This window comes from Manis pentadactyla, chromosome 3 (assembly GCF_030020395.1).
Source record: "Manis pentadactyla isolate mManPen7 chromosome 3, mManPen7.hap1, whole genome shotgun sequence".
Taxonomy (NCBI): Eukaryota; Metazoa; Chordata; class Mammalia; order Pholidota; family Manidae; genus Manis; species Manis pentadactyla.
In genome coordinates, this window is record NC_080021.1 from 65,206,053 (window position 1) to 65,217,048 (window position 10,996).

A 10,996-nucleotide genomic window follows, 5' to 3' on the forward strand; every position below is an offset into this window, starting at 1 on the left:
TGATGGCCACTAAATTTTCTAGGCTTCTGTTTTTTAACCAGCAAAGCAGGTACTTAGGCTGCTGAATCCAAATAACTCCTTCCAGCTGTATGATTCTCTAAACACACCTTAACTCAACAGCACCCTGATATATATCATCAGTTCCCATCTAGATATTGTCCAAATGAAATAAATTCTCAGATATCAGTGCCTGACTGTACCACAAAACCTAATAATTTTACAAAAAAAATATTTTTTTAAATTTAGGAGACAGAAAGGTGCCCAGACACTGAAGTATCAAAAACAGCCATCTGGAGATTATGCCAAGAACACCCACCAGAACACTTGAGTTCTGGCTGAAGGGACCTGAAGCTTGAAGGAGTAGAGGAAGCAGATGTGGTGGAGAGGGGAGTGCACTGACTGAGAATAGGAAAAGTGTTCTGTTCCCAGCTCAGCTGTGGACTAGCTGTGTGACTTTGGATAAGTTCTTTTACTTCTCTGGGTCACAGTCTCACTGACTACAGAGAAATTGGTCCTAGTGATGCCCAGATCCAAGTTAGCTCTGCAAAAATCTTTGAGTGTATGTGAGTTATATGGCTCAATGCCTTGGTGCTATAATGCTCAGATTCACCAGAAAGAGCATTACCATTATTTCACAAGGGCAACTTTTTACAATTCAGGAAGCCCTTCCTCCCACCACTTCTGTTCCAGCCCGGTTTCCTGCTTTTATTGCTGAGTCTGCTGATTAATACCAATTGTTTCCATCAGTGTAAATGCTCCTGCTTATCTCCTAAGTCCTTCCAGAAGAGTTTATGATGCTTGTTCTGTTCCACTCAGTTATGTGGGAAACAAGACTCTCTTTGACTCTTCTCATTGTTAAAAATGGAATGCGTTTAGCTCAGAGGTCCAAGTTACTAGCCTGAAAGATAAGCAGAAAAATAACTGAAACTCAGAACAGCTGCAGTCCCTGCTAGGTCCTTGAATTTCTAGTAATTAAGGTTTAAAGGGAACTTCGCAAATGTGAGCCTTCATTGGTTTGCAAAGGTTGGGAAACAACTGCAAAAAAGAAGGTTATAATAGTTCATAGTACACATATATTTATGAAATAATTATTAGCAGGAGGATGTTCTGGTTGGCATTAAGGTAAATCTTATCCCTACTTTGGATGAATTATATCCCTAGGTAAAAAAAGGAACCAAATGAAATTCCTGTTGTCAAGAAACTTTAGTTTCATTGTTGGCTAATTTATCTACACATAATTCATACACTTCAGAGTATGGACATTATTTTTGGATAAATGATCTTTGGATATATATTTTTTTCCTTATCTTCATTTTTCCATTCATTCATTTAGTAAGAGAAGGCTCCTTACTCCTAGTATGGAGCCCCAGGTGATGGTATATTCACTAAATAGCTGCAATTGTAGGCACTGAAGGTAAAAGCCTCCTGCCTGTGAATTTACTGGTTAATGATCATCACCATTTATTCTAATCTTTGTGTCTTATCCTGCCTTCATACACACAAATATGTGCACAAAATCTGCATTTTAAAATAATTTTAGGAGTTCTTATTATCATATTATTTTCTTGTGTAAAAAATGAAACTTTCCCACTTCATTTATTAGTTAAAATGGCTACACGACAGATTCTGGAATGGGTTCTAAGGTAAAGAAAGATACATAATATGGTAGATATGTCAGTTATAGAACTAAAGAAGAAACAGAAAAATAAGAAGCCTGTGAAATGAACAGAAAGGAAGCATAAACTATGCTTCAGAAATGTTCTAGGATGGACAAAGGTTAGTGGAGACTAAGGCCCAGGCTTTCTGAGGCTTAAGGAAAAGGGCAATTACATTACTAGGTGGTAGAGATTGTACTCAAAGCAGTTGGTTAGAATATGGGGAGCTCATGCCAGCAGCCAGTAGCATTTTAAAGTCAGTCAAGAGAGAAGGGACATTGTGGAGGGTGGGGTGAGCCTGGGAGCAGATGAAAGTGGTTCATCAGGGCTTCAGAGTAAGAGGGGCAGACATTCACTGGGCATATCCTCAGTTAAACTCTTACTGCGATCCTGAGAAGCAGCAACTATTACTCTATTTCTTTATCAATAAAAATATTTTAAAACTAAAGCTTAATGCAAGTAAGTACTCAAGATCCCAAAGCTTGTAGTGCCTGAGTCAGTGCTCACTCAGAGCTACTCCAAAACCAGAGCCCCACAGCCTTCCCAGGACATGCGGTCGTTTCCTCTCTGATGCACCTGCTCAGTACTTAGTTTTTCTGATACCCCTGATTCTCCTGGGAACATCACACAAACAGTAACTCCTTACTTTCCATTCATCTCTCCCACTAAGGGCTGTACGCTCATCTAGGCACTCACCAGGTCTGACTGAACCATTGCTAAATACACTTAATAAAATACAGGTCTTTGGTATTTTGTGACTATTGGCATCTTCCTGTTTGGCTTACATTTGCCCTAAATTTTGCCTGCAGTCAAAAAGAGGTAAATTCTTTCCCTATAGCTTGCATTTCAATATCTACAGAGAAGGAGCACGATTTTGAGTTTAGTTCAGGTCCTCTGTCCCTCTCTCCCTTTCTCCCTCCCTCCCCCTCTTCCACTTCCTCTTTTTCTTTCTTTTTATAAATGGGTCATCCCAGCACTAGCATCTGGAAATAAAATGGTATCTGATTTAAGGAATATAAATATTGTGTGTATGTGTATGTGGGAGAGAGAGATGTGCGGGTTAGTATGCGGTATGAACTTTACATTTTAAAATTTATTGTGAATTGTTCTAGACATATAAACATGTATGAAGAACAAGTGCTCATACACTCATACCTCATCTTAAGAAACAAAAGTCTTCCAAATACAGTTGAGTTCCTCTTGTGTTCCACTCCTAAATACTTCCTGATGAATGAAATAGAAATTATAGTTCCTGCTTTCATTTCATTTTTAAATCAACTATTCATTTTCAAATGAAATTTTTAAATTTCATTTCAAAGTTTACTTGTGAAAATTTCATTAGTAACAAAACATTCTGTCATCTTCTGGGACCTATTTCTGTGTGTGTACTTGGATATCTTTCTGTCACTTCACATTTAAATCACCAAAACCAGAAATCCCAACTCCCCCACCAAACTGCCTTCCTCACACGTGCTTCCCCATTCTGCGAGAAGCATCATGATTTCCTGGGTCGCTCAGGTTGCATGTCGTGGGTCATAGGAGGCTTTCCTTTGCAGCTCCCCCTGAACCTGGTCAGTCCCCAGAGCTGCTGTTTCCTTTTCCTGTGTCGGTTCTGTGTTTCTCCACCTCCTCAACCATACTCTAGCCCAGCGGCTCTCAAAGAGTCATGCAGGGGCCCATGGGAATCCCCAAGACTCTTTGAGGAGTCAAAACGATTTTCATGACAATATTAAAGTGTTATTTGCCTTTTTCACTTTCTCTCACAAGTGTTCAGTGGAGTTTTCCAGAGCCCACATGTCATATGACATTGCAACAGATGGAATGTATGACAACTGCACGTCTGACAATCCATCTGAATTCTAGTAAGCGAGTAAAGAAATTTGCAAAAGTGTAAAACAGTGACATTTTTCTCATTATGTTTTCTGTTTTAAAAACTTATTTTTCATGAAATGCTTTTATGTTTATTTATAATGAGTTTGTCATTGTTATTTTTTAATAATTCAGTAAAATACTTTGAAATTTGTTTTGACTTCAAGTACAGTAAGCATTGATAGATAAAGCCCACATAACAGCACTTTGGGGCCATCCATCATTTTTAAGTGTATCAAGGTCCGAAGACTAAAAATTTAGTCCATGTCTTCATTGTCTCATTGCTCTCGACTTTTGCAATATGAGGGAAGACCTCTGGTCCTTCCCTCTTCTGTCTGGCATGAATTCACTGCCAAATTCACCTTTTAGAAAATATTAGTTTCTCTAATATTATTACTCTGCTCAGAATCCATTAGTGTAGTAATCTTTCATTCCTGTAACATTTTTCAACCTTATTAATTCTCCAATTATATCAACTACAACTTCTCCCCCAAAACCATCCACCTTAGACCATCCGCTGGTCAGACCTGTTGCACTGACCCCAGAACATACTTTCATTCACCTCCCAGCCCTTGTTTAGATTGTTTCTCTCTCCCACCCCCTCCTGACATACCACCTCTCCTCTGCCCAGTCTGAGGCAGGCAGCATACACAAATGCAGAGTTAAGAGCATGTGCTTTAGAGTCTGGCTTGACTTTCCAGTTACCTCTTATTAGCTAGGTGATATGGGCAATTGTATGTATCTTCTGGAAATTAAAATTGTAAAATAGAAAATAAAGTACAGCAGTACCTACATCAAATGGCTGTTGTAAAGACTATGTGAGATCATGTTTAATAGGAGGTATTCAGTAAGTGTTCAGCAATGTTGTTACCCACATGCTGCCTGAGAGTCCAGCTTTCCCATGAAGGCTTCCCAGTCTTCATCCAGCACTGTTCTCTCCTCATCTACTCCACTTACTACTGCGGAAGGTTTTGGCCTATGCTTCTTGGCTTCCCAATCATTAGATAAGGAATGGCCATGTGAACTAACTCTTTTCTCTCTCTCTGTCTCTACTTCTCTCTCTTTCTCTCTCTCTCTCTCTATGTATGTGTATATCTGTTTTCTTAGACCTACGCAGTGCCATTACACCTGGCTCAATAAAGTCAAATGTGTGTCACTGTTTCTCTGCTTTCCATAAAATGACACACATAAACCAATTCTCAGCTGACAGGACCACATAAAATGCATTTGATCTATAATTTTTCATTCTTCCTGCCCTTTTCAGAACAGTTAGACCACGTCTTCCTCTAGGATAATAAATCCATTCATTTGAAAAAGGAAAGTTAAACAGGAAACATTTTATAAAGAGAGGAAGATCTGATGATAGCATCATCCAAACTACACAAAAATGAGGCCAAAGGCTGGTTGATTCTGGCTACAAATCAATCCTACTGTGAAATGACTTTTAGCCATCCCTAACTTCTTAGGAGTGTGCTGGGAATTTACAGGGCTTGAAGTCTTCAGTTAGGGCTCTGTTACAGGTAGATGTGGACTGTTACAGGGTGTGGAAAAGTTGAAGTCCAGACTTATCCGGACTTGCTTTGAAGTCATGGATGGCTGCTTTATGACTGTGAGCTGGTCCTTTGGCCTCTGATGATCAGATTTGTGGTCCGCTAAATGGATCATGGTTGTTAAGGGATCAAATGAGAGTTATATATATATATGATTGGTGTGTAATGCTGATATCCATCTAACTATAAAAAGGACTTTAGAGGTTAACATTCTGAAAGATTTGCATATGTTAAGTCTTGAGATACTCTGATTTTTTTTAAAGCCATATTCATAAATGACCCCAAAACACAAAGATATCATTAAAACCGTCTTTCTGGAATGTAATTACTTGTCTCAAGGGCATTATAATGCAGATGGTAAGCACCTGATCTTTTTAACACATAGTAGTATATTAACAATTAAGAAGGTCCCTATTCAAAAAGGAAACAAAGTCCATATCCAAATAACACTTTGATATAATATTTTGGATCACATCAATCCTTTTCCAGTTACTTTAGAGACTGTGTGGTAGAGTGGCCAAGTTCAAGTTCTGGATAGAGCCAGGCTGCCTGAGTTCAAAGCCTGGTGCTGCCACTTAGGAGCTGTGTAACTGAATTATTTAATTTCTCCGTACTTCAGTTATCTCACTGGTAAAATGGGCACCACAATAACATCTACCTCATATATCTGTTGTAAAGATTACAGGATTATTACTCTTATTCCTATCATGTCCCCCAGCCAAAATAATCTGACTTTTAATGCAATGAATTTATATATAAAGGGTATCTCTGACACTAAAGCAATGCAGAGAAAATCATCACACAGTGATGTCAGTCACGAGAAAGCAACTTTCTCCTGAAGCTCTTAAGATGAAGTTAAGAGGCATAGTATTTGCAAACAAGTTCTGTTATTCTAGATATGATGTAGTACAGTGCTTCTCAAACTATCTGTGGTGAAGAGCAGGTTTTAGGTTTTATTTTCAACCTGAGGATTAGTATTTTTGTCAAATACAATAAAAATGCTGTGGCAATGTCAAATTGCTTTCAGAGTTCCAGAATGCTCACCTTCTACTTCTGCATTGTGGACCAACAACAGATAATTCACAGCACTCTGAGGAGCACTGGCATGCTGGACACTTTGCATCCCTTGTGTCTGCCCACTATCTAAGCTAAGCTGTCTTCCTAGGCTTGGGGGATTTCTCTATGAGGCAGAGCTCAACTTCCATTCTAGAAGCTTAAAAGGTCAGCTACTTGAATTTCCCAGGCTTCTTTGCAACTAAAAATAGAGGCACATGAAGCCAGGCTGTATCAGTCAAATTCAGAGAGCCCAGTCATCAATTCAGAGCCATGAACTGAAGAAGTGGGCACTGTGCAGAATCCATTTTGGTGAGGCAGCTTGTAGATACATCCACTTCTGAAAGGCAGCAGTGGTGACAGTTCCAACAGCTGTGTCACATGCTGAGGACCAGTGACTAGCAACTGTTGCTGTATAACCAATTATATATTTATATATTAACCAAAGTTAATGGCTTCAAACAGTAATAAACATTTTTTGCAGTGCTTGTGTGTCAATAATCCAGGGCAACATGGTTGGGTGGCCATGGCTCAGAGTGCCCCAGGAGTTTGCAGTCAAGAAATGAGCTGGGGCTGCAATCACATGGAGGTGTGAGTGGCGATGGAGGGCCTGCTCCCAAGGAGGCTCACTCACATGGCTGCTAAGTCACCATGCTGGTGCTGGTTACCATGGGGCTCCTTGAGTATCCTCAGAGCATGGCGGCTGGCTTCTGCCCTAGAATGTCATCTCAAAGACCAAGTGGGAGTGTTAATGTCCTCTATAACCTAGCCTCAGGAGTCCCACAGTCCCTTCTGCCCAGCTCTGGTGGTCACACACAGCAGCCCTAAATCAATGTGGAAGGAGACTGCACAAAGCACAAAAACCAGGAAGTGAGGTTTAGTGGGGCCACTGGAGAGACTGGCTTCCCAGGGCAGGCTGTGGGATCTGTACTTCATGGCAGTGGCAACTGGTCTATAGACAGCCAGTTCCAAAGCATGTTATAAGGCATCTGGCATGACTGAAAAGTCTCCAAGCCTGGTTCTCCCTCTGCAAGGCTCTATGAGTTACTAAACATCCTTTCATCAAATTTCTTTTCTGAATTAACCAGAGTTGGTTTCAATTGCTTGCAATTAAAAACTGATACATATGGGGGAAAAGACTAATGAACACATTTTTACCCTATTTCCTAGAAAGCAATCTAGTATCTTTTTGTACCACGGAAAGTTCAGTTATGTAAGATTACAATATGCACTCTATTTCCAAGCTGGACTGCAGCCTTGTTGTACAGTGATTCATCTTTCATTACAGAACTTACAGCCTGACCTTTAGGTGGAGTTGTTAGTACCATTATGAATATATGCTTTCATGAGTGATGATTTAGGTTATAAAAAAGTTTCACTCAAAATAACCATATTACCAAAATTATCTTTAAATACATGCAGCAAAGTATTTTTCAGACAATCTTTTCAGTTTAAGGAAATCTCTTGTGACAAATGGAACTGGGAAAAACATTATAGTTTATCATAAGCAGGCCTGAAAAGAAAGCACATAGAACCACTTTGCAAACAGTTTGGCATTGTCTACCATGATACACATATACAAATATGTATACATACTGTATAACCCACCAACTCTACTGTTAGGTTTATAACCAGAAGAAATGTGTGCATATGTTCACACCATGTTCCCACAAACACTATACATTATTCAGACACAAAAAGTACATACTGAATAATTTCTTTTATACAAGGTACAAAATAAAACAGGTAAAATAAATTTATGGTGTTAGAAGTTAAGGTTCTTGTTACCCGTATGGTTAGGAAATCACTTTGATTAGCAGAGAATAAAAGAAGGTCTTCTGGAATAATCCTCTGGTGATGGTCCAGTTCTTGTTATGAGTGATGGTTACATGGGTGTACTCAGTTTGTGAAAAATCTTCAAGCTGTAGACTTGAATTATATGTTTTTATAAGTATACTTTCCTTCAGAGAAAGGTTTTCTTAAAAATCATAATAGGTACATTAATTTGCCATTTCTTATCTTTTTTTATCTTCCGTGGTTTTTAAAAACAATAAAACGACATTTTCTTATAACTTTTTTAATTTACAAAAATTCCATCCACCAAAATAAACTAGTTTATTGTTTTCATTGTTGCATTAACTAACTACTTATGTACAAATTTATTTGCATCTGAAAAGCTTCCTTTTTAGGGGCAGGAAAGAAGGAAGGGAAAACTTTCTACCTTTTTCTAAAATGGAGAAGTTGGCTTTTTTCTGTTATACTTTAGAATCCATTACTTCTTAAACTTGGCAAAGAAATAGTCCAAGAGGAATTTGCTGGGACAACCTGAGTAAGTGATGATGGAGTTGGGGTGAATGTTTGGACTTTAAGTGCTATATATAACCATAACCAATGTGTTTGAGCCAACTGCAGCCGCACTGAGGGACACCTGTGATTCCTGTCCCTTTGGATGAAAGTTGTGACTAACTTGTTTACTCAACTGAATTTCCTGACCTTTATTTTACCATAAGCCTTGAAGGAAAAAAAAATGTTCCTTGCAAAAACATTTTATCTGAAATCCTGGAAAAATTCTAAAGGACAGTACAACTATTTCGTGACACCATGACTAGCTTTGAGCACTAAAAATGTCTTCCCCAAAAGTCTATTAACAAATTCAGATACATTTGCCTAACACAAATAAAATATTTTGTGACAAAAGATTTGATCTTCAATTTAGAGAAGAATCTAGATTGTAAGAATTTCCTTTTGATGATTCTGTATTTTTATTTGAGACCATGTTGGAGAACACACAGGCACCTTTCAAAAGCAACAGCAACCTGCTATTAGCCATCAAGACTGCATGACGAGCCATGTTACAATCACACTGTGGGAAGTTTGCCAGCTAAAAAAAATGTGTCTTCCAAAGCTGTCACACCCAGTTGTCTGCCTTGTAGGTTTCATGGTGAGGTGATGTGATGAGTCACGTGGAATAAACCAGGCATTCTTGGGCTAGTCTAAGTGAAAGGGATCTGATGTGTAGGGAAGTGCCTCTCTCCCTGCTTGCTTACCCCCTCAAGCATTTTGCATTAAGTGACAAAGAAATTTAAAATCCAATATCTGAATAGTATGTTCTCATTTAATCAGTAGTTAGTTGATGCATTCAAATGTTCTGTACAAAACATTTTTCTTTGGAATCCTGGGAAGACTAGAGGACTGTTCAGTCTTTTTCTAGGTTATGTGTGTATACCACTAACACAACAGTGATCTTACTTGATTGTTTTTTCTTTATTGTTATCTCCAGAACCTAGTCAATTTCCCTGCACATAGATGGTTCTTAAGAGATGTTTGATGACTGCATGAACAAATGAATAATGTGACTCTGAGCAGCAAGGGAAGGCAGAGCAGCAGAGTTATAAGCCGATAATAGTGAATAGAGTGGACCTAAAGAAGACAAACTCAAGTTCTCAAGGGGGAGTTATTCCAGAGCATCAGCTGGACTGAGTGGCTTTGATTGTGCAGATCATCCTCCAGGCCAAGCTGACTTGTTTCCAAGGCTTCAGTACCACTACTGAAAACCTCTGCACGTACAGCCACCCAGCCTGAAGGTTGCAGAGCACTCCGGCTGGCTCTACTGTTTACTATGCAGCTTTATGGCTTTAGGCAAGCCTCCTTTACTCATTCTGCTTTCAAAAATATTTATTAAATGTCTACTATGTGCCAGGCACTGATTTCGTTACAGAAGTTAATTCCTTCAATTCATTTATGCCCATAAAAGAAGGATAAAAATATCTACTGTACAAGGTTATATGTAAATCTCCTAACATTTTATCTGGTGCACAATAATAGTTCAAAAGATGATAGCCATTACTATTGAATATGAGGAAATGCAATTTAATCCTAATCAAAAGGGAAACACGATTTGGAAAACATTACTGTAGTTAAAATCCAAATACTATTTGGAATTTTTTTTTTGTAGTTGGAATATTTTCTGATCTTCTCAGAACAGTTCTATTTCTATTAGCTTGTAACCAAGAACTTTATTTTTATATTTGACCAGATATGATGAAAAATACAACTAGATATTTCCAAATTATAAAACTCTAGGAATGATTGAATTATTGTGACTCACTGGATTCATAGCTGTTAAACATCCAGTTCCCTCTCTTAAAGACCACCAGTGTTCCCTAAGGTAAATCAAACACATCTGATAGGATGCACTTTGATGGTTACAAGATAAGTGGTATTTTCCAAAAATATGTGACAATACATGTGGTATAAATACTTAAAATTAGTCTTAGGCCCTCTGAACCCAAAGCGAACTTCCTCACTCTTGAAAATATTAAAGCTTCATCACTGAAGCTAAAGACTTTATTTTCTATTATTGAACAAATACTTTAATATAAAACTAATTTATTTATTTATACCTTAGTATTAATAAAGAAAAACCTTTCATAAGCACGTTTGGAGTAGAGTAAGTTTCTAGAACTAAATGGGGTACAGGTACTGGATCACAGAAAGGACTGCTGCCCCCAGTGGGTGGTAAGCAAGCTGTATGCAAGGATCAGGTGAAATGGGTCTGAGAATGGAGGCCAAAAGCTCTGGAGCCCTTGTGCCTACCTGCTTACATATTTATCTTCTTGAAATTTCTAGATAACCATTAAATTAATGACAAGCAGATCATCCATCCATCACAATTCATTAAATCATGAGACCCTTGTGGGTGAACATGGTTCTGTGACACTGACCAGTTATTAAGTCTGTTTGGACTTTAATTCCCTCAGCTACAAATTAAAAGTTGCATTAGACAATCTTCTGAAAATCTATGATTCATTGATTATTAGCCTATATTAGTGGTCTCAAACTTTTCATGTACACGGACGGCTTTGTAAC